A 26,471-nucleotide genomic window follows, 5' to 3' on the forward strand; every position below is an offset into this window, starting at 1 on the left:
TGTCTAGTGAATCGTTCGTTTCAGCCGAATGACGCCCACTGCTGGACAAGGCCTCCCCCAAGGATTTCCACAAATACCGGTCCTGCTCTGCCCGCATCCAGGCACCTCCCGTGACATTCACCAGATCGTCAGTCCACCTAGGCCTGCCCACACTACGTCTTTTAGTGTATCACCATTCGTGCCATTCGCAAGAACGTAGTCTAAAAAACATCTTTAGAGCGACTTAAAGTTTACTTAAATAAGAGTATAAAATAATTCGTTCAATGTAAAGATTCGCTATTAAACTACGAGTATACAAGATCCAAAATGGTTAGCTGTCGTGAGTACCTACATTATTTTGTCCATCTGCAACTTTTAAGTTACCTTTAAAATACTAACAGTTTTCAACTATTCTAAAATACGACTCATCAAAGCACTTATAGAGTCGTTCTCTGTTCGTTCCAAGCGATAACAGCCTGATTACTTCTCCATTGCGAGTCATGGTAATCTTATTATGGTTTTATAGAGGATTTTATGACTCTACTAGATGTTTCCGCTTAGCACACTTGCAGGGTAAAGGCGCGTGTCCATTGGCGTTACGGAGCGACCATTTCATTTGGCGGCACAGTACTTTGAAGTCAAGTTAATGTAGGTATAACTGTTAAAAAATGCCTCTACTTGATATTTCCTTCTGAATTAACTGAATTATGTACCATTATTGGTGAGCGAATATTTATAATTTGAAGAATGATTCTAGTGCTTGTAGCTCAAACTTAAAAGCCTATTACTGAAGATAAATAGTATTTTTCTTTTATTTGCGTGCTCGATTGACGGTAATCATAAAAGTTAAGAAATCTACGCTGCTGTCGTCATAGAATAATATCCGATTAAATAATGTTTTAGTGGCATTTTTCTCAAGCAACATGCATTTCATTGGTATGATTTAGTGAGGCGTTAAAAGGAGTTTTTCTGGAATATTTGCAATAGGCCTGCATGGTAGAGTAAGGTAACAGACATTCAAGAGGTGGAGTCCATCCTATGCAGCATACGTAGGACTTTTATTCATGACACTTATAAAATTCGCTCCGCTCCGCTCAGCTCCGCATCAATGGAAGCGCACCCTTATAATTTAAGTAAGTACAATTTAGAATCGTTAGTGTTTTCTATTGAACGGCTTGGTGCTAAAAAGTATTTTATCTGTATGGAAGAAAATGTGAAACATGCACTTCGATGGTCAGCAAAAAGTCGTTAGTGAATAATATTCTTTAATATTGTGATGCGCATTTCCAGTTTGATTAAATTGAAGCAATTGAAGAAACTAGTAACCATGTCTACAATCATACAGAAAGAAACCTGTAAATGAAGTATTTAGTAGGTAAGCAAGTTGTATTTCATTAGTATTAATTAGCTTAAGTGTGTAACTGTACCTACATAATCCCTAGAAGTCTAGTCTAGATACATTTTTTAATTCATGTAATATTTTCCATTCGGAAAAATAAGGATCAGAATCTGTGCTAAAGGGGTTTTAGAACGTAAAATAAAGAAACTTACTTTCCGAAAACTTCATATTCGAAAACCTGACGATGATAAACCTAAGTATTCGAAAACCTAACTTTATCAAGAATTCAAAATGCATTTTTGTTAAAAATATCTAACGCCCGTATTCACAAACGATACTTGCTTAAGTGAAGCAGCAAATCGAACGCATAGCGTTGAATAGAGCTCTGTCATTGGTTCGTGTGTCACTCTGTGCGTCCACGCGCACTGTGAGACCTCGATAATGTTTGTGCATAAGGGCGAAAGTAATTAATAGTTTAAGTAAAAGGCAATGCCGCATGCCACTGAGCAACCGCATACCACTCGCACAACATTAGTAGTAGGCATAAAACATAATGTTTTACAAAATATGACCACAATTATGTATGACAAAAGAACTATAAATGTGCCATAAAATTTTGTAATGTATTCTGCAATATCTATTCGCAGAATTGTAAATAAAACAGGCCATAACCAGTTATTAGTGGATATTACCAGCTTAGAAGTAACTTTTCAAAAATAAAGATCACTGGCGATGCCTATGCAAATAGATTATCAGCATAAAATGTCTGAAATATAAACAATTTCGCCTCATGAGAGGATCCTACTATTTTTAAGACAGCAATTGGTGTTGACTTTTGCAGTTTTCTCAGCGGGCAACGAAATGACTTTACTTACAGTCGGCCGCGTAAATAAATGAGTTGTTAAAATTATACAGAGAAACAATATTATGGTTTTAATTACAATACGTTAACACTCAAGGTCCAAGGAATTTTAATAATTATAGGAGTAAATATAAAACAAAGAGCCAAGCAAAAAAATAATAAATACCATTAGTGGTTTAGTTATGTGCAATGAGAATTTATTAATTTTATCCACTGAAAGCGATGAAAAAAATACATCGTCGTCGTCTTCGTATCGTTTCAGCCAAATGACGTCCACTGCTGGACAAAAGCCTCCCCCAAGGTTTTCCACAATGAACGGTCCTGCGCTGCCCGCATCCAGGCTCTTCCCGCGACCTTTACCAGATCGTCGGTCCACCTAGTAGGAGGCCTGCCCACGCTACGTCTTCCAGCCCGTGGTCGCCACTCGAGAACTTTCCTGCCCCAACGGCCATCGTCTCTACGAGCTATGTGCCCCGCCCACTGCCACTTGATTTCCCTGCGTGATCGAATCAGAAATGAGGAGATCCGCAGGAGAACCAAAGTAACCGACATAGCTCGCAGAATTGCTAAAATCAAGTGGCAGAAAAAAAAAACATATTCAGTTTTAATAAGTAACAGCAGTGAGGACATTGTCTGTCTATTAATCATTTCTAACAATATCACGCCAAACACGCCGGATAAATAGTCCTAAAATGCAATTTTGCGATACGCACCTTCTACTTCAGACATTCACGCCCGTATTCACAAACATTTCTATGAGGTCTAACAGTATGCGTAGACGCACAGGGTGACACACGAACCGATCACAGAGCTCTATTCAACGCTGTGCGTTCGATTTGCTGCTTCACTTAAGCAAGCATCGTTTGTGAATACCGGCGTCACTCACTCTGACAAAAAATTAAGACGCACAATATGTGCTTCACTGTACCCGAGTATAATCGGAGGTGTAACTCCTATTTATGTTGCAACTATGAAAATTACACATAATACAGATGTAAAATGAGTCAAGAATACTGAGACAGCGTAATAAGCTGTGTAATAAATTACATTTTGCATTATAAACTGTTGGAAAAAATTACACGTATTTTTTAAAACGCCTTTCAATCTATACATATATATAAAAGAAAGTCGTGTTAGTTACTTCGCTTATAACTCAAGAACGGCTGAACCGATTTAGCTGAAAATTGTCAGGGAGGTAGTTTAGAGCCAGGAGAAGGACATAGGATACTTTTTATCCCGTTATTTATTGCCATTAAGGCGGAACAAAGTTCGCCGGGTCAGCTAGTGTTTTATAAAGCGAAATTCAATTTGCAAGCCCTACCTTATAATGGTTTATAAAGTGCATGTTATAAGCACTTTACAGGGATAGAAATAAAAATTATATGAAGTGGTCCATAGAGTGGAAATTGATTCATGTTACGATGATATTATTTAAACCAAAAAATATAAGTAGGTTGAATTTTTTGCATAGTGTTGTGTATCAAAGACAAGTGTAAGAAAGGCCTACATAATCGTGGATTGCGATAAAGTAATTACAATTTAAGAAAACTTTCCCCGAGAAAAAATGATTAAGCAATGCTCCATTATCATTGTAACAAGAAAGTAAAGGATTAAATTAATACCAACACTTCTATATTTAAATATTTCTTTGAAATAACACCAAGTTTTATAATTGACTTGGACCGTGATAAGCATAATTATTCAGAGCAGGGCTGTCCAAAACACGGTCCGTACCTTATTTTTTTAATATAGAACAAGGCAAGCATTTGACCGCAATCGTAATCTAAGGTAATTGATCTAAGGCAAACAAAAATTTCCCTTTTACAATATTTCATAGAGCCATTAAACTTTTTTTTAATTTTATGGCATTCCAAAATACTTCGCAGCCATAAGACGTCCACTGCTGAACATAGGCCTCCCCCAATGATTTCCACAGAGATCGGTTGGTAATAGTGACCTGCATCTAGTCTAGCGCCTTCCTGCTACCTTTATGAGGTCGTCAGTCCACCTTGTGGGTGCACGTCCTACGCTTCACTTTCCGGTACGTGGCTTCCACTCCAAAACCTTGCTGCCCCATCGGCCGTGTCAGTTCTGCGTACTATGTGCCCTGCCCATTGCTACTTCAGCTTGCTAATCCGTCGCGCTATGTCAGCGACTTAAGTTCGTTTACTTTTGTGTACTATTTTTTTGCGACCCTTCAGTCTACTTAGTTATTAAGATCGTATCAGGTTTGGACAGCCCTGATTCAGTATCCCGTTGAGTTGTATGATTTCACCTGGTTTTGCGTAATATAGAGCTTATTTTTAAAATTATTATCATCAGCAGAGATACTTTCAATGTGAAACATTTATAAAGTGCGAGTCTACGTCTTTATTAGCCATGCCGTTTTGTATCTCGATGGCTGTGATTAATACTTGTAAATTATTTCACGCTGTTTTATAAAAATATTACTTAAAAACTTTTGCTTTACTGGAAAATGAAACTACTTATGTAAGTAGGAGAGAATTGGGGGTTCTGCGTCACCCCCTATAAAGGGTGCTATGATTATTAAAGCAATTTTGGAAAATAACAAATTAATTATAACATACTGAACTTCTAAATTAGGATTTTCGTGCTATTCTCGATCTGGCGGTTACATTGAGAAATAAATAGAGACAAAACATCATTTTTATTTCATAGATGTTTATTTTATTTCATTTTAGAGAACCTTCCTTTAGTAACTGTTTACGACAAAGCATTTTATCATCTTAAGCCTATGTGTACAATACTTATTGATATCGTTTAAAATATTAACGCACTTTCTAACTCCGTTGTTAATTTGAAAGCTAGATTAGAGCTCCATTAAAGTGGTGGTAGCAACAAAAAGAACACTAATGCCTACATAATTATCTAGAAACCAACAGATTCTGTTCGTCTTTTGTGCTACACGTAATCCCACACAATGGTTCTCAAATATTTTAGCCCTAAGAAGGCCGTATAAGAGCTTTTAAAAGGTCACACAATAGATAATGTATTTACTTTTCTCGTAGAATTTTAATTTTTTTGGGAACAGCAATTGCAATTGAGATTTAAACTTAATAGAAATTTATAGGCCTATACCTATTTATCATTTCAAAACATGTTTTCAAAATTACAACCATTTAATGGATTTGTGTATTAATGTGTTTAGATAGGTCCATAGAATTATATCGAGTAAAATAAAAAAAAAAAACTCAAAACTCGTGAAACTCATTCATTTTTTGCAAGTAGCCTTGACTGACAAGAAGTTCACTTCACACAGAAACTCTTTTACCTTTGTCAGCCTCAAACATGAACAAAGTGCTTTATGCTAACTGCTCATAAATTTTTCTTCTTCCTCGGTCCCTCACTGATGAGGATCGCGACCACAGATAGTGTCCCTCCACAAACTATTAAGCTGTGTGGACCACACGATGCAAACTTCTGCCCACCGTCTTCCTCACCGCGTCCGACCATCTCGTCGGTGCCCTGCCCCGAGCACGTCTGCCTTCCATTTGTCCTCATAAATTCAGAATTAAAAAAATGAGAATATTGTTTTTGGGGATCGGGCGCATACTAGACAAGTTGGTGGCTACAATGGTTGGTGGTTATTTGAGAACCACTGCCCTAAGGCTAATGGGGTGGCATTAACATTAGCGCTGATTATCCGCGCGCTGTGAATAAATGCGCGAGCGCATAGAGATTAATAATGACAAATCGTTGCAGATTGTAAACTAACGAAGTTCTCTAATAACACCTGTCGTTCGCAACTAGATTTAAATGTGTTGGTACTTAATCATTAAGGGCTGAGGTTAATTATAAGTAAGCTTGATTCTGATGTCTCCTGAAATTCTTGAGTAGGTTAGATAAGTATTTAAGTTAAGTTTGTGAGTTGTTGAGTTTGTTATTATAATTTAATTCTAACTATTTCCTTAAACGTGATGACATGCAGAGATGTAGAAGGGAATTTTAGGTATTATATTACTCGTATTTAAAACCAACAAATATTAAATCTATAATTTGTAGTAAACCATCCCTTACATAGTAAATACAATATTGAGGAATTTGATTTATGTTTGTGGTAAAATTCAAGTTTGTTAAAATATCTGAATGTTAGAGGTTGATCGAGTTGATTGATCCTTCATCAATTTCACCATCTAAATATCGATTCACAAATTGACATATCAAATATCATTCTGACACGCCTTGGATGACATGAATATTATAATCGAATGATAAAAACTAGCATAACCACAACAGGTTCTACCAAAAACGATTACAAAAACATCTATAACCTCAGGAGCAGGTCAGTGCCTTCGCAGATTATATGCAGAGCCGGTTGTCAAATTACCTATCAAATTAATAAGGTTTATTATGCAACGTAAGTGTTCCTAAATACACGTGCGGTAATGGATTAATAAGCATGTCGGCGCCGGACACAGATGCTGCAAATTATTATTGATGATTAATAGTACCAATCTTAATATTATGTTATCTGTAGAAATCTGTAGAGCAGAAGGTTTGTGATTCCTAAACGTAACACCCAACTGATGCGCAGAAAAAGATAACTGTCAATCAGTTGTGTCATGTCAAGTGTGAGCAGGCGGCTGCGAGGATCTTTGAGAGCGTGTTGAGTTTGGTGGAACGTTAAATTGTAGGAAAAGTGATTGTCAACCATCCAAAATATTATCTCCTTGCCCGTTAACCCACGCCTATGGAGATTCCACCCCTAGAGTTCCTTCTGATAGAGAACCAGTGCCTTTAAGCAATTTTGCAGCGATTACTGGACCGCTTTTGGCGGGTAATTTGGGGCTTTCATTAGAGTTTGAGGATCAATGCCTTTGCGACGAGTGTAAAAACTAATTTACCGCAATACTGTTAGACGTGGTAACGGAAAAAATATTATTAAAATGACGCGTTTAGTATATACAAGTTATAAATTGAATAATATTATGTAACTGGCCTCCTCAACCCGCCTTACTAGCGTGAAGTGTGTAGGCCAAATCCTTCATTTGTCTCTGATAAATTAGAGAGGGTCATCCTCGCGCAATGGAGACTAAAAGTATGAATTATGATGATGCATGGTGTGATGATGAATACTTGGCAGGTGATTTGAATTGCATTTTTTTATTATGAACTTTTGTTATGCCAAAGGTGCTATTTATACGAGTATACTTTGGGATAAGTTAGATTGCATTCTATGTATTTGTTAAATTCTATTAGTTGATTTACAAACATAATTTAAATTGATTGGTCAACCAGGGTGGAGCTAAGAAAAGGTAAGTTAAGCTAGTTTGTAATTATAATACAGATACAAACTAATTCTCATTCGATTTACACATATTATCACATTGACACACATAACGTTATCCTCCATTCTGTAGTCGGATATGAAGATATCCATCTAACGTAATGGCTGACTCTTATCAGGCCACTATTACTGGAACAGCTATTCTATTGAAGCTGGAATCCGGGAATATAAAATAAACCCAAGTAAGGAAGGCGTTTGTCGTACTAGCCGAGAAGCTAAAGCTGCAAGCACACTACAACTAAAAGCTTGAACTAACAGAGCGTGCGTCTACACGCTTAGGGTCACACTCACACACGAACCAATCACAGAGCTGTATTTAACGCTGCACCTTCACTTAACCCTTATCTTGGCATGACCAAAAATTCACTACGATTTTAAATTTTTTGATATTTATGAGTTAAGTATGATCCTAATAGGCCAATAAAAATGTTTAAAAAAATATATTGTTTTCAGTTTTTCAGAAACCAGGTGTATCATATATGATACACTGCCAAGATTAGGGTATAGAAAATTAAAAAGCTAAAATATTAAAAAAATAATTTTGAATGAACAAAAACATACATAAATAATTTAAAAAGGTATTTTTTAAACTTCCTTATCAAAATAGAAACTCAGAGTGAAAAGAATATGCCAAATCCAATTATAGCAAATAATAATTACTCAGACTCTTGCTTTTTATACCTACTAATAATGATAAAAGTCATAAAATCGAATAACTTTTTACCACACATAAAAGTTGATTATATTTTGTGCATTTTATATTTATTCTGCCTATTTTTCTAGTTTTATATTTTCCACAAGAAGCGAAAATAGGCCAACATTTTCATACTTGATGGCATGAGAAGGTAGCGTGGATGGAGTTTAATAGATTTTTAAAAACTAATTGCACTCCACAAGCTTGTCCACTCTAATTACTGTATTTCCTACTAATGTAACACTAATATCTTTTAAAAATACGCATTTTTTCGTAAATTATGATTTAAAAATACATCACGAAGCACTTGGCAATGTAACATATATGATACACAGGCACATGGACGGTTATAAAATTGGCAAGTAGCAATACACACCATCCAAACCAAACGAAAAACTCAGAGTAATCCTTCTTCTGTAAATTACATACAGAAAATAACACAAATATTTTGTGATATCGCCAATAAACAAATAAACTTACCACGCGTTTGAAGCCAGCATGCTTAGGTTAACCAATTTTGCCAATAACTGACAGCCAAATGTATTTTTGTGTGAATAGTTTTTTTTATCTCATTCTATGATATATCAGGAACGTGTTATGTATAAAATAAATTATTTCTAATGCTTTCGCTGCCCTCAGGATTTTTTAAATTATGATGTATCACCCTTGTTACAATGCCAAGAAAAGGGTTAAGCAAGCATCGTTTGTGAATACGGGCGTAAGTCTTTCCAAGGACATTTCCTTTACATAATCCATATACTTACCTTTCTTTAGATCCTTAAACACTTCCTTTTACCAAATTTGTAATTAGTAATTCATAAACTGTCTAATGTCGGAAATCAATTATCTAAGTATTCCAACATTTACCGATTATGTATTCATGTAACTTGATTAATTTTGACTCATGTCTGGTTTATTAACGAAAATTTCAATCATGTGTTATATGAAACTGTGGATTTAGTTTTAAAAAAGTTAGGAGTATTTCATGTTTTGACAAACGTAGTGCGGGTGCCCCACTGCTCGATGGACTGACGATCTTAGAAGATAGCTTAGGTTGGATGAAAAAAGCAGGAGATCTGATTATTTTCTTTATTTTAATACGTCCAGTTTACAAGGTAATAAGGTAAGAATTCAATAAAATTATACCTACATCATCAAATTCAAAATTAATTATCCCTTTCAACTTCCAAGTCATGTTGATTTCGATCTTCTGTCAAGGAACAAGCAATTAAAACACTTTTTAAATAAGCAACACATGTTAATTAACAAAACAAAAGATTAACAGCGTGTTCAAACAACAAAATATATGACGGAAAACTACTGCATTATACAAATAATTAAAAGACAGGTGTAAGAAATCTTCACCACCATCTCCCGTAAGATTAGAAAGCATAACATAAATTAATTGGATGTTTTATATGTTTTCTTGAGTCTGATACCATTACTTGTTCAAGAATTAGCGTTACAGACTGTGACTATCCAATTTTGACATCGTAGACATTAATTTCTCTAAACTAAACAAATACAATTTACGTTATCTGTGGGATTGATGTTAAAAAAGTATCGATATTTTTGAAATTTGGAATTGGAATTCGACGTTTTGACGTTTAAACTGTCACTTTGTAGAGTTCCTATTTTTAATACGAGTATGATTACAATATTCCTTGATCGGTGTGTGGACTCAAGTTAACATAGTAGTTAATCTGTGATTCAAGTGTGAACTGTGGCTATGTTGCACATCATTGAAGAAAACAATGTAGGCATGAGCACACAGCTAGGATGCTACAAACTGTACCGCAGTAACCCAGTTTTTTTTTACTTTTTTGGCTAACGATAGAAATTCGTTTTTCCCTCTAAGTAAAACCTTTTACGCTACCGGTAGTGTCCAGTCTAATTTATTGTTGAATAACATCCCTAGTGTCGGTAGCATACCTAATCCCAACTAATATTATAAATGCGAAAGTAACTCTGTCTGTCTGTCTGTCTGTCTGTCTGTCTGTCTGTCTGTCTGTCTGTCTGTCTGTCTGTCTGTTACGCTTTCCCGCTTAAACCTCGCAACCGATTTTGATGAAATTTGGCATAGAGATAGTTTGAGTCCCGGGAAAGAACATAGGATAGTTTTTATCCCGGTTTTTGAAACAGGGACGCGCGCGATAAAGTTTTTCTGTGACAGACAAAATTCCACGCGGGCGAAGCCGCGGGCGGAAAGCTAGTATCACAATAAACACGTTTATTGCAAAATAGTTACCTAATAAATTACTCTTACATAAGATGCTCCAGTGTTAGCTTGATGTGCCGCCATCTTAAAACAGAATGATGTAGTAACAGTAATGTTTCCAATTAAGGGCTTCATATTATTTGATTAATTTAATTATGACTAGTGCTAATGAGTGAAATGTATTTAAAGTTAATTAAATAAATTTTATTCAACTATAATGTTAATAGCTGTTTTACAATTAAAAATTAACACTTTAGGCATTTACATAGGTACATACGTGCATACAACTTATAATTATAATTTTTATTATTAGTACAGTACCAGTACTTGGTATTAACAATGCTGCTATGAATTAACTAATGGAGTTGGTTTTCTCGATCCGGAAGTCTTAGGTTTATTCCCAAATAAGATACATACCACACAATTAATTTATAAATAGCTATGTGTAATTTTTGCCAGTTATTAATTTATTTTATTTATTTTTGTTTTTATTTTTATTTTGTGAAGACATTTTTGGGTTAAGTCGACTAAGTATTCGTAAAAAAAATATGACTCCGTTTGGAAGACCTGTCAAATAAGATCCCAATTGAATTTATAAAATAAGCTGCAAACTCAGTGGTTTACAACAAGTTAGAATGATTGAATTCAAACCAAACGAATATAACTTCTGATATTTAAAAAAAAATATGAAAAAAAGATCCCTGTCATTTAATCACTTATTTGTATAACATTAAACGAATATTAACAATACGTTAACATGTTAGTTGTTAGCAGTACTAATTGACTTGTTGAATATCTCCAATGAAGCGTGGCGTATGCAAATAATTATAATTCAACACTAAAAACTGTAAATCGCAATTAACATAAAGGTCATTAGCTCTATATTATTATTACGGCCCAAATTGAACAGTTAAGCAAGAAAGAACAACAAAAACCAAATAAACAAAAAACTATAGATAACCACAGACCAATGTTAACAGATATGTAAGAACCGAGAAAGAATAAAACATAAACTAAGGTACAAAAAACCTTAAGCTATCTGACATTTTAAGAAGGATAAGATAGTAGTGTAAAGTGCTAAGAGATTTTGAAATGTCAGCTCTATATTGTAATTGCCACCGTATTTCAATCTTAATTAAGATTGCAATTGCTGCTCTTTTATAAGATAAAAAGGTAGTTAATTGAGGGTAAAAGGTTTTATATTGATCAATTTTCTTGAAATCTGGACACCATCACAACAGTAGAATTATAAATAATGTGTGTAATTTTATTGCTTTTCATAACGAAAATATATAGCCTCTATGTTTTTCAGTGCAAGGTTCAAGACCAATTAAGAAATCTGCATTTGGATTCCTACAAATAACAGCAAATCAACCAGCTTGGCTAGGATGTGCGCCGTGATAATTTCTTATCGATGATTTTAGTCATCAAATGATGGGCTTATCGACAAAAATCGATATAATAGCGCGATAAACACTTATCGCGGCGCGCATCTTAGGCCTACCGATTTGCTTATTATTAGAAATGGATTGGCTGTTCTTTCTAGCCGTCATGCTACACTCGCTATACCAACGATCATACATTCATAAATCAATAACCAATAACGCATAATTAGCAAAATATGATTTGTATTCCGTATAAAAAACGTCGTGACAAAGATAGCGATGTAAAACGATGTTGTGAATTTGTTCCATGACGGAACTTTCAGTCTTAATCCGGAAAATGAAGCATATTTCATTTAAAAATTGTAATTATGTATGTACTTTGTCTTTTGCTATTTACAAGCTGGAATAAATTGCTTTTTTCTAAGAACGAGAACTTCGGAAGTTGAACAACTTAGTTTTACAATTTTACAACACGCTCAATTCTTTCTTTTATTTGTAACAGATCCTTGAAATTATTTTTATTGAGGGACTACTTTAAGAACAATATTTAACGTTTCAACTTTTGAAACGCAGGATATAAAACATGGAACGCAGATCTCAGATAATTAAATACAACTGGCATTTATTAGCGCATCTCCGCAATTTTTCACATATTCCGAATCAGCCAACTTTTATGTTGTATTGTTGTTGAATTCACACGATAAAGGGCTTAAACAATTTATTATTAAAAGATACGATCAAACGACGAAAAGATAACCGAAATATTTATGAGACTTAAATTAAGCATAGCCTGGATATTATATCTTGTTATTATAGTGTAATGAATGCTAATTGCCAGAAAAGTATTTTTCATACAATGACTTACAATTAAGAGAACGAAAAATACATAGAAGCAAAACAAGCAAGGCATTAAACAAGGCTTCACAAACAAAAGATTACCTGCAATTTTTTTAATAATTGAAATGTTTGTTTCTTGAAACCTGATTTAATTCTTGTTTCCTAACACGTCATTAAGGGCCGATTTTTCAATCATCGGATAACTTTTAATTGAATAATAAGTTTGGCACAGTGACAGTTTTAGGCTGAGTTGCACCAACTTATTTTAACCGTAACTGTTACAATAACCGGTGTTTTTTGTATGGGGTTTGACAGATTTTTGACGTTTGTTAAAGTCAAAGTATGATGGTGCAACTCAGCCTTAGTATGGGAAATATCTTAAAATGACAAGGTTATTCTTCAGTTGAAATTCACTAAAGATTAGCTTAGTGTATTAATTTGTCAATAATCCTGGGCACAAGTGCCCCGTCAACAAACCTGCGTGGTCGAAAGACTGCTGCTATGGTTTTTTCGTTTTTTGTGAGAAATGTTTTATCGTTGTATATTCACGCCATGTCTAATAAGTTCCAGTAATTAAGAAATCCGTCTTAGACAATGGCTTGGAAACTAGTAGTAGCTGGAACCATTATTTATCTCTTCATCTAAATAAAATATTTTTCAGTCAATTAAAAGGTGTAAAGCGAACTATTTATTATGCATAATATGGCAGGTATTTGACCGCAAGCGCACCTGGTGTTAAGTGAGATCAATTTTGTAGTTTTCGGTTAATATGATGTATAACGTGATATAACTAAATCCACACGTGTAAAGGTAAGTAGGTATTCTTACTCCAACATCGTGAAATGAAGGACTCTACACTCAACACACCAAACCCGTTTTTTCTTTAGTTTTTTTACTTATTCTACATGAGAAAAAATATTTTACCTTTTATTTCCTAGGCGATACAGTCTCGCAATTCCCGACCAGGACCTGAAAAGAAAAGCACCGTTATTCTCAATTGAGACGTATCATAATTCAATTTACGGCGGATGATCGTCTCGGAATGACCCACGGATTGACTGAACAAATAATGATCAAACAATAAAGCTTGCATAATGTGACCGCAGCAGTGGTTTCGCGATAGCATCGCAAAATTACGATAAAGGCTCATCGGATACTGATTTATCGAGCTTTCTGTTATTGTACAGACAACGGCACATCTTCTTATTTAGCTGTAAGATACATTTTGTTGCAGAAGTCTGAGGGCTTAGAGGAGAGTGATTATGTGAGAAGACACTTCTAGCATAGTCACAATTGGCAAACTTTCAACAATACCTACCTAATTGTGCAATAATTATTAGAAAACCAAACACTTCACTAACATTACTTTTAAGATTATAAATTGTAGCCTACTAACTACTATGAACTGTAAAATTGTTTGAAATAAACGTCATTATTATTATTAGTTTGAGTTTATACATCAAACGTCCTCACCATTGCCGGTCATGTCGCAAAGAATCACCATTTGATGAGAGCGAGAGCAAAAACGGAAATGGATAGTTAACACTGTGGCTGTGGCCGTGTGTACTACAGCCTATCAATTTTAACACTTTGACTTCGCTAACTGTAAAAGGTGCGGTTTTCCTAAAATCGTCCTTTGATGTAATGTCAGAAAGCTATATCCTTAATTATTGCATCTATTTCCGACACAATGTCTAATGTTTTTAAATGGAATAAACACGACATAATATAAAAGCACTATTAGATATTACTGTTTCTGGAAACATTTTTAAAATGCGAAAATATGGCTTCAATAACGTTTTAAAGGTACGTGTGCGCATCTCATCCAACAGTGCTAAAGTTCAACAAACGAGTGGGCCTTTTTTCCTAAAATAGTTAGTCATTCATCAAGCAGGCTGTGTATTGATTATTCTCATTTGTTTTAATCACCATTTGACATGCAGCAGTAACTATCCATTAATATCGTGAAATACCGTTTTTCAATTTACTTTTTTGTAGAGACCTTTTTTGTTTCGGTAAAAAATGTGTAAACACCAAAATAACCAAAGCTTGTTAGTCTCCTTTAACTACATAACGGGAATCCTACTTTGTCATGTAAGTATCAGGATATAACTAAGTTTCGTAAACGCTACATAATGTAGTTTGAAGATTAATAAAACTTTCAATTTTTCTGCCAGAAAAATAATGTGTAACAAAATCATTTGATTTGATAACTTCATTGGTAATGGGTACAGAATAGCCTAGCTTTTGGGGTGTTTTAGTTTAAGGGCTGCATAAAATCGCTAATAGGTCTCCAGTCAGTGGTCAAAAGTCGCGGGTTCCAATCCCACCAGAGACGGTGTATTTACTCAAGTTCACTAATAACCAACGCTCATTTAACCATAACCTAATCCACCGAATATTTTAACTTGAAATAAGTTTATTATTTTATGATGGATGTAATATACCGGTTTCTTTTTTTGCTTTGATAATCCGACATGGGTCATAAATTGGTCACGCCTTTGCCTATTCGCGAATTACTAAAACGAAGTTTGCTTAACGGATCTCGATTCAACTTTATTTATGAATGTCATTAACATTCAACAAGCTCATTAGAGCTTTTATTTGACAGTTTGAAGCATTCATTATGATTTGTGTAATAAAGATTCGTTAATACGTCGAATTATAATAGAAAGATTAATTTTGTTTTAGTTGATTAATTCTAATTGTGTAAGAGTATGCCTCCGCGTTTACCCAAGTAGGTATTTTTTATTGAAATATACACAATATGAATAATATTTAAATCGACAAAGATACCAGAAAAACAGGAATATCAATAGAAAATATTCAATATATTTTATAATTCAATGCTCTCAGAACAAGTTCTGTCACTGCTTAACTAACGATTTTAATACTTCTTGTTTACCAATAAAATAATATAAATATTTATCACTGCATTATGTTTATATTTTCAAATAAAAAATGTAAAATAACATTTTCTCAATGTATTATTTACTTGAAATCGTTAAAAGTAGCTATTATTAAAATTGCTACTAGGTAATTTTAATACAAAACTTTCATAACCTACAGCTGCATATTATGAACAATTTGTTTTACTATGAACATAATTGAACTTTACACCGAGCTTCCGTTCGAAGCTCGTTAAGGGACGAAAGCTTCGCCGAAGGGCTCGGGCGAAGTGGGCCTAATTAATATAAGGATTACCTATATTGTAACGAGCTTATAGGTACTTGCATATTTATGTAGTAAAGCATCACCTTTATTATCTACTTTGATTACATTGGAAAATAATCATGCTTCTGAATGATTATTACATTGTGGATAGCTACTAAAAGAAAGACAACGGTCTTATGGGGAGGATCACATTTTAAAAATCTATGAGGGTTCCGTTTTTTGCCATTTGGCTACGGAACCCTAAAAATGTAAATTTGTTTTAGATGCACTCTATATTATAATCATTCAAATAGTAATTTTTTTTAGTTAAATTGGTCACTCGTAAAAGCTCAAATGTATGGCTTTGACTAATTAATAAAAAAGCAGAACCATTTTTATCATCATTAATAATTTTGTTTTCATTAATTATTTCGCGATTACGGGATTTCCCTACTCCTAATAGTATTAAATTTTTCATTGCTTCAACACAGTTACTTGCATGCATCATAACGGACGAATTAAAGTCTATATTAGAAATATTATAACTGCTTTGTATTATTATATATTTCCAATTCATTAAACCATGATTGGCTTTAAAAAAATCATAATTTACCCGATCATCAGTGTTAATTAAAATTTAACCGATTTATCGAAAATTATACACTTTAGAAACAATGTTAGAGTAGGCGCACACCGTTTATTATTCGTCGGCAGATAGTTTAGTCGGGCAGTTGATCAGTATGGGCATGTATGGGAGTGCGCACACTACGCCGATTCGATTTGGCCGATTCTTCATACAAATTAAAATCGGGCACAACTATCGGCCAACTAAAAATCAACGGTGTGCGCCTACTCTTAGTTATTTCCTCAATAACAGTAAAACCGATCGCGATAATTTTCCAATTTGATCAAACATTTGGCTCTCAAATCAAACTAGTAGCCCAATCTAAGCCAATATCGCGATAGGTGAACCCAATCTAGACCGGGAGCCTGTACCTATTAGCGGTTACCGGTACGGGTACCGGGATAGGTACGTACAATGGTAGCGGGTACGGGATCGGTATCACCAATGGTCAACGTGGAATATTTTAACTGTGGAATTTTCAATTAAGAACGGACTTGCTGGATTTATCGGACAAGTAAGAGCGTGTTCCATTTTGTCGGATATTTGCTCTTTTGACGCTATCTTTCTGTATATCGTGTCTTGAGTTTGAGCTTGACATAACTGATTGAAGATTTGAGTAAGTATTTAGACTAATAAAATATACATGTAGATCTTGCTTTGTGGCATTGGCTAAAATTATGACGATGATGCAGAAGTAAGAATAATTAAAAAAAACCACCTAATTAAGACCTACCTACATCAATAGTAAACATGAAAATAAAAACACTTAATAAATTTCCAGCTTTCTCAGTATAAAAGTTTCTTTGAACCCAATTAATAAGTTAGAAAACTAGGATAGGCTGTCGATGTTTCTTCTCACGACTTTAAATCATAGTTTTATGACTTTTCATGAAAGTTTATTGGTATAAATAATGCATATTTTATAGGTTCCAATTATTAGCATTGCTAAAATCATCGTCGTTAAAATCACATTTCAAATGTGGGTAATTATTGCCATGGACATCGTTTTCTTAACTCACAAAGACCAATTGTAGAGTTGAGCAATCTGTCATCTTAAATTGTTCGTATGAAGTCAATTGAGTTATTTACAGCTCACATAAATGCTTCATAGTTCATTCAATAGTAAAAATTATTGTAGCCGAGACTTAAAAACACTCGGGGCCATAAAAACTGCACGTACGCTTTTAAAACCCAATAATATACGGTTAACATAAAATCTCTATCGAACTAATTAAAATTGCAATCGTTTGGGTGATCAGTCATGTTGTAACACTAACTACTTTTCAATCAATAGATTAATACCGCTGTGTGCTCTTGTGTTATTTATGTTTTCCGTTAATCAGTAAAACTGTATATTATTTTATACGTTTTTGTATTTAGATCCTACATGCAAGAAATAATTCTCAACCGGTCAAACAATAATCGCAATTGCTCACTTGACAGTTATTAAAACACTCGTAATACGTTGTATTTTCATAAGCTAATTTAGAATTAGACAAGATAATGTGACATTCTTCATAAATTATAATGATTACTATAATTATTCAAAATAATAGCTCTTGTCCGACAAATAATTTTCAAACATTACAATGCACCCATAAATATTACATTTTATAACTTAATTCTGTGTTTATGATGTTTTAACTGTAACCTGACGCCATTCAATTGTAATTCCAGAGCCCCAGTTAATCATGATATTCAAATCGTTAACGGTCACCAGCAGATTGGGGAGTGAATAGTCGAGTAAGAGTCCCTAATTGCGTTATTTACATTTAAATTGAGCGTGGTTTCTGTGTCCGCTAGTGTAAAACTCTCCCGAGTGAAGTTAACACGGGTGCGCGCACGCAATGCAAAGATTTATAGACGAGATGCGTTGGTAGTTTGAAAAACCGTTCTGTAGCCCTACTGTTTTCCATAGAGTAAGAAATAAATGGATTAGTAGACGCGGCTTTACTGTAAAAATTATTTAACTACTATGGAAACACCTTGGTCGCCATCCTTCTTATAGTTCTGATACAAAGTGATCAAGGTCCAAGATGGAAGCGAGCTTCACCTGGAATTAGCAACCACAGAGAAACAGTCTTACCTGCAACTGCCGAAATAATGCATTGTTGATAAGGTGACAAAGATAGGTCAGATAATGATTGCCAAGCTAGAAAAAGCTCTAACACTAATGTTACTTGCCGTTGCCCCTACTGGAAATTGATACCAGGTTCTCTGGGTCATCTTCTATCACTAGTTCACAGAGGCGCTTGGCTGCGATAAATTGCATACTTGTTAATATCAAGTTTACTTATGGATGAATTTCGTTTGTCAGATGATCAAGCCTGATGGCTGAAAAAGGCAAACTACCCGCAGGCTACAGACTATTCCCAATGAAAATCGATGCCAATCAATATTCATAAGCCAAAGACAATATATGATAATACACAGTGTTTATACACTATATATATATATATATATATATATATATATATATATATATATATATATATATATATATATATATATATATATAGTTTATTATATAATGACAATCTTCAATTTCGTACACTTTTGGTATGTGCATGATTATTATTGAATAAATTCAAAATGGTTGATCGCAATCTGATACATAAATGGGATAATAAGTGTAAGTGGATTTAATTTATTCGGTAAGAAGTCAGATATTAAAGGTGATCAATTAATATGCATACGGTGCACTGCGGTGCTAGAGACTAGAGAGAAAAAGATTTTTTATTCAATTCAAGATGGCGCCATCTGTTTGTAAGGAATAAACCATTTTGAATGCCTGAATTTGGAATTCTGAATAATTGTATAAATCTTGTTCGTATAATAAATGTTTCCCGGTAAGCAAAACATGGTTCGAGTGGAGTTACACCTAAATCAGTTTTTTTCCAATAAAATAACTCGTTCTGTACAATTTCAGTAGGTTTTTTTTTGCACAGCACTGTATTGGTATGAATGAATGTAAATTACAGCTTTTTTTCCATCCGGTGGTGTCTATCACTCAAACAGTCTATGGCAGCCGTTTCCATAGATTACAGGCGCGTGCCGGTGAAATATTAATTGGACCCGGATAAGTGTTTAAACGGTAGTTATCGCAGCGCTCTAATGCCTAATAGCAGCCTGTAGGGTTAGTGAAAGCTTTCAGTAGCTTAACTAAAATGGTTATTCAGCCTTTAGTGTAGAGAGAATGGGCGAGGCCTAGGAAATGTTATACAGGCAGGTTTATTATTTGCTTACTATGGTAGATTTTAAAAGTAATTTATAGTTTTTATGACTTGAGATTTACAGCCTATAAGCTCATGAATAATATTATTTATAGTATAGAGACATGTTTACTAATTTTGTGTTTTAATCAGTTGATTGCAGTGAATTGCACAGTTTCTGTAAAGACATTTAATATAGGCCAGGAGCTGATCTCAAATTGTGTGTGTGACACATGAATTTTAGTAGTTAGTTTAGGGCTGTAAACGGATGCAGATTTACTTTAGCAACGAAAAAGGAAAATTTAAACTTGTTTAGACTAATAAAGATACATCGCACCCTTAATAATATAGGGGCACAACTCAAAATTTTTGGTTTTTTACTTTTTGTACTAGAGAGGCACATTTTCGTCAGTTCTACAAGATGGCTTTCACAGAAATCGAAAACAATGATCAGATTAAAGAGTTCTACATTTTGTGCCCCTTCCATACTTTCATCTATCTTCCCGCTAGAAGGGCTGAATCAGAGACATGCCGATATTTGTCGAATCCGGCCCCCGCGACTGTGGTCCAATTTGGAGTTGTGCCTTTGTGTGACAAACTTTTAAGTAAGTGTTAGTGAGCTAAGTCTAATTAATTCCATATATTTCTAATAATATGTTACATTTTCATTTTTATTACATTGATAAAGTCCCGTTAATCATAGAAAATTATAAAATATAACTTTAACTTTAGTTAGGCGGACCATGGATGGGTGTTTGTAGTTAAATTTATAACTCTCCTATAAAAGTAATTTGCTTCTTGGTATTAATTTTCATACCTATTGGTTGATTAGGAGCCTATAGAATGTTTTATCGCGATGCTAAGAAATAAAGCGGTGGTTATGAAATACTTCCCGACAAATAAACTAATGATTTATAAAATAAGAGACATACCTACGTGTTAAGGCTATTAACGTTCGCTCGGGGCTCGGGTTGGCTTTTTTCTTTGTTTATTTCATGAATAAACGCACTAGTCAGCCAAAAGGTGAATTACTTTAATATGTTAGTGTTATAATTTATAATTATATTCTTTAATTTATTACGGTCACATAAATTGATGCTAATTAATCACTCAGATTCTGAGGACTGAGGATACATCGAATTTATTTTAAAATTATCTTTTCACGTATTAAGTTACTACAATTTTACTGATCAGCTATTAGACCTTGAAATTTTCAGTTTGTCTAAATTTAAGTTCTAAAGTGCTTTTTGTCTTAAAAATGTGAGTTCGTAATGTAATCTTGTGTTAACACCAGTTTTTATTAATATGTGGCAAATATTGTACACAAAAGCAAAGAAAAAAGATCACGGAGTTTGTGATAACAAACCAAGCATACTCTGGGATAAAAATTGTACAAAATAATAAATATTGGGTGTCCAATATCGTCGTAAACCTTGTGTACCTAGACTCTTTGCAATACTGAAGTCAAGCAGGACGTAAAGGGCTTCTATTTGGAGGGCCAAAGATATGTATTGAGCTTTCTAATCACTAAAATGATCAAAAGCAAAATGATGATGAGTACGGAAAAATTAAAAGCAGCTATCTTCGATGGACTGCAAATCCGTGCTCTTATAAAAGACTGTATTTGTAAACCATATAACACAAATTGAATCTGAAGCATGGCTAAGGTGCTTTAGTAGTAAAATATTTTTTGGGGAATGTTAGAACACCAGAATAGATATTCTTGTGTTCAAAATTGGTTGCTAAAATCCTTCAAAAATTACACACGCCAATTTGAGTATTAAATTGTATTTTTTACAATAGCCATTTGAACTGATTCCCACATAATGTGGGTGATTATAGTAAGGGACAAGGAGAACGGTTCCTTCCACCAGGACAGCAGGATAGTGGAAAAAAGATACCAAGGTACTGGCTGTTGGACTTTAATAAGTGATTATCCTGAACAAATCCATAACAGAAAACCTTACAGAAAAAGTTTTTGTAGGTTTTTTCTTTATTTGATAAAAAGCATATTTTTTATAGGGTAAGAGTCCCTATCTATCTAAGTAAAAATATTTTGAATGCATAAAATTAGTATTTTCATGTCGGTTTTCTCAGAGAAATAGCTAATAGTCTTTATTTTAATCTAATTCGACATATCTAATAATTTTCTAGTATTCAGCACCCTACTCTTATACTGAATTGGCTATAAGCTACTATACCGCACAATAACTGTCCCCAATGTTATTGGGCGTAAATCAATATAAAAATCGAATAATACACTTATTTTTAAATATTAGAGAACAATATTAGGGAATATGCCATATAAAACAATTCAGCCTAAGGATTATATGGGCACAAGTACAAGTAATACCCAAAATCACAACAACAGAAATAGTAAAATAAAGGCCTAACTTTGAAATATTTTTTTTAACATTTTTTTTAAATACTCATAATCAATATTTTCAAAAATGTCTTATGTCAAATTATATAACAGATACCAGTGATGAAGTATGCTTAATTTAAAAGTTGTAGCTGATAAAATAAAGATTTTAGAGCCAATTATGTAAAAAACCGCGATCCGCCGATTGGTTTTTTGGCTTTTCCCAAAAAACCGAATTTTGGAGTTGTGCCCATTCATTATTAAGGGTGCGACATCAAGTTATTGATTGTGTCTAATGAATGGCTTTGAAAAGCGATTAACACCATCCCAGTTCCAGCACACATGATCTCGTTTTATTTATGTCGTTTTATTTTGATATTACTTCAAAACCGGTTACTTTTATAATATGTAGGACATTATTTATTACCTTGATTTAGGGAACCTTTAGTGCAATCCACGTTATGCTAAAACCTGCATAGACAAAAATTCTTTAATAACTAAAATGACAAATACCATATAATTACTTATTTCCAAGAAAACTTGCAATCGCTTAATTCTAGGAATTAATGACATTGTAAAATTGCGATCCGGCTCCCAGACTACAATTAGATAGATCATCGCGCGCACGCCGCGGGGCGCTCGCAATCGGTAGCTGTCGACCTGACATTCCCCTTCATTTGTGCAGCCCAGTGCCATATTCAATTTACTGCTCTCCAACCCGGGGCGAGAGAGGTTAAGAAGGTAAACCAGCTATTTTTAAAGTCGAAAACCCTCAGGGGTTAACATTATAAGATAGTATCAAGGACGCATATCGATGAATAGTTTAGAATGCGGCAAATATCTGATTGACCTTGCAGAAAAGCTTAAATGTCAATTCATAAATAAATGCAGTGTTAATCGATTTGAAAATGCTTATCGCTGTGAATATATTGTAGTCTTGTAGTTTTTCTATAAGTCCTTATAGCTAATTACATGATAATTAATACTTTCACCTGGTTTACGTATTTCTGAGACTCTATTAAAGATCTAAAAATGCCTTTTGGAAAAAATAGACAGACTCGGATAATTTTATTCAAAAACGTTTTTCGAAACCCCACTGGAACCTAATGTTGCGTGTACCTAATGTATTAAGAAAATATGTTGCAAAATATTTTTATCAAGGGGTGCAAAAGATTTCTGAGCACTCCTACGGTAATTTACACCTTTCGAGAAATTTATAAACTTGTTTGCATTATATAATAATCTTAGCTGATTTACAAGGACATTCTTGGCATCCTATTATAGTTTTTACTAGTCGAACATAAGGTAGCAAATGGTTCTTATGCTTTCTGTAACTTAACTGCATTTAGTCAATTGCATTATGCATGCAAAACGCGAGCTCCGATGATAATCCCATATTTACGATTGCACCCGATGGAAGTGAACTACTAGTTTAGTCATATCATAAAATAAAAACGCTCGCAGATATACAACACTATCAATTTTAGTAGCACTACACAGTAAATTCACCTTTCTTTTCTTTTTGATTGTCCACATAAATATAAATATGATTCGTGTAAACTGGTAAGGATTATTTTTTCTCTATCTTTATCTATTGTCAACATGCGTTGACTTACGTTACATGGTTGACTTAAATTGCAGAACATACACCTCAAGTTACTTTATGGTTATATCAACTCGCTTGGTGGCACACGGTGAGTTGTATCTACAGAAGGACTGGTTGTCGAGTTTTAAAGCAGGAATATGTAAAAATTCTATAGCGCCTGGCCTATAATTCTTTATTTGAACGATTCGAAACGAACGTTGGCAATTCCGCAAAAATAGATATGATAAAATAGATAAAGTTTTGGTGAAAAAAATCGACTGACTCAGCTAGGATTTAAGCCTGCGTCCTTTCGATGGCCGGACGAATGTTTGGCGCATCTGTCAAAATTTTCAAGTGACAATGGTACTTTGTGTACTGTGGTCTACTACATTATAGATTTAACTATTTTCTTCCAATTTATGAATGGAAATTTAAATGGCAGTGGTACTAACTATGAATATTGATGAATCTATAAGTTTAATGTCTCATGTTAACTGTTAGTCATTTTGTTCATCCGCAATTATATTAGTATAGATCTCAGGGGCTTTCTATTTCCCAAACCATCAACGAACCACCATTATTAATAGTTTCCCATAAAACTACGCGGTGTATTAGTTATCTTCATTAAAACTGCAATAATAATAGTAAAATGAAATAAGTCTTTAAAATAACTGTACAAATTAGTTGCAGTTAGAATATTCCTCAGTATTTTAGTCCATGTGTCTTTTTAGTTTTAGTATGGGCCACGAAATTAAATTACAACCAGGTAGCGCAGTAGCATTGTAAAACTAAAATAAAATACACAAGGTTCGAGGTTCAAGTATGTCAAATTAAAAACTGACTAAGTAATGAACCACCAACACAGCAAAGAATATTCAAAACACATTCACCTACATAAGAAGAAAGACCATGATTTCCATTTGAACATTGCTGTCCTTTCCCATAACAGTCAAACAATAACTACAGCACTAACCATAATAAATTACACTTACGAGTCTAATTCAACACATTATCTTCAATAAATAACTATTGTTCTTTTGTTAGGGCATTGCGCAATCGATTTGAAAGTTCCGATTTTTCGATTTATTCGGTTATTATTGTTTTGCAATCGAGTAGATATTATATCGATTCCGACGATGCATCTGGGGCGTCGGTAAATGCACCTTTTGAATCGATTTCACTAAAGAAACTGTGGCAATTTTCATTGATTTAAAGAAATCATATTATTATGTTCTACTGATCTGAATGCTTGATACTAGGGTTGGATATGATGAAAGAAAGAAAGTGATACAACTAACTCTAACATAAAACGATGATACTTTTAATAGAGCTTTTCCTTTTTTTCTTTCGTTTGCGTCAATCTGTAAAGCATTGTTAGAAACTGGAAAATAATATGCAGAGTTTTATTCTAGTAAATCTGTATTTATTTCAAAGTCTAGTCTAGCACTAGAGTACACGCGCGGACTACTATAGTAGACCAGGGTAACATTTTACGCTATAACTTTTTGAAAACTTGCGCCAGAGAGCTGGCATCCCAGGAAAGCCTCGTTTACTAAATTTGTCAGTAACCCAGTAAAGCTTGGGTCGCTAGAGTCTGCGCACTATTCTAAAATTGGCCGTCAAAACTGCGGGTCTACTCAAAAGCCCGAAATCACTCGACAAAAAAATTATAAAAGACTTGCAACAAATGGATTTACACCGTGTACCAGGCCGTAGATAGTCATGAATACTATGACAGATAAAAAACTAATCATATTTTTTCAGTAATTTTTTTTTGTTAACATTGGTCTCAGAGTGCAATTTTGGTCCAAAAAATTTACAACTTTTAAATCTGTTTATAATGTTTGATCTCAAATAGTTATATAAAGAAACTTTGATAATAAAATAAGTATAATAAACACTTTTATCATTTACATAATTATTCTATTCATAAATTGCTTACAAACTGATTTACAGTGATTTTAAATTGGCTTACCAGAGTAGGCCGCGCGTGTATTTGTGTAAAAAAAGGGGCGCGTGTACTGCAGTGCTAGTAGCTTAATGCCCGTTTTCACCATCAACCCCTTATTTTTAAGTTACCCCTATGATAACAAAATTCCTGTTATTTGTTACCATAGGAGTCACTTAAAAATTAGGGATTGATGGTGAAAACTGGCATTAGGCTTTTAACGACTAGGCCGCTTCTTCATGCTTAAATCATTGCATAGTGAAGTTCGTTTTTCTAGTAAGATATTGTTTTCATTTTCAATATGGCAATAGGCCATAAGATTTCTTAACCGCGTTCCAGAGTTCTCTATAGAATCTCTAGAGAATCTCATAGATTAAAAGATAACTGACGGATAGCTGTCTATACAATTAACATTTTAATATTGAAATCGGAATTTTTAGTACGGTGTTTTATCAGTCGTATATCAGCGTTAGGGAGCATCATTCCGGTTAACCCTTTAACTGGTATAGAGAAAAAAAATCATTGGTTTTGAGCCATAAGTTACCTCAATAAAGTTCATAATTTGGTGGCAACAATTCAGCCACTTAAAAGGTTTAACAAAGCATTAAAATGGCTCCCTTATGATTATGCATGCGATGGACTGAACGCTCTGAATAAAATTGTAATTGCTAGTTGCAGTTTTGATATCTTTAGGGCAGGACCGACTGAGAGCAATCAGTCTGTAACCAACACCTACTGCAAGAAAGAAGCTTAAAAATGATAGGTAAAATGATTATTTTGTATAAGGGCATTAATTATTTCCGATTTAAAATATTTTAAAATAAGGAATTACATCATTAAAATAATCTTAATTAGGTATGTTATTATTTTTTAAACAATGACATATCGCTGCTCAAAGGTTTTATGTAAAAAACAGTCAACAATCGGCTTTACAATTTTAATGTGCATCTTTCTTTACAGTTAA

At 33.9% G+C, this 26,471-nt stretch overlaps 1 protein-coding gene across 2 annotated transcripts in view; it reads right to left on the minus strand.

The window, feature by feature from the left end:
* The window catches only part of LOC114362557 (uncharacterized), a 67,835-nt gene that overhangs the window by 29,756 nt on the left and 11,608 nt on the right, over positions 1 to 26,471 (minus strand). For both annotated transcript variants that reach the window (XM_028318005.1, XM_028318004.1), the window contains exon 3: positions 13,547 to 13,591. The gene's annotated coding sequence lies outside the window, so the exon portion shown is untranslated. The remainder of the gene's footprint in view (positions 1 to 13,546; positions 13,592 to 26,471) is intronic.

The sequence above is a fragment of the Ostrinia furnacalis genome, unplaced genomic scaffold (genome assembly GCF_004193835.3).
Source record: "Ostrinia furnacalis isolate ACB-3 unplaced genomic scaffold, ASM419383v2 OfSCF6613, whole genome shotgun sequence".
NCBI classification, from domain to species: domain Eukaryota; kingdom Metazoa; phylum Arthropoda; class Insecta; order Lepidoptera; family Crambidae; genus Ostrinia; species Ostrinia furnacalis.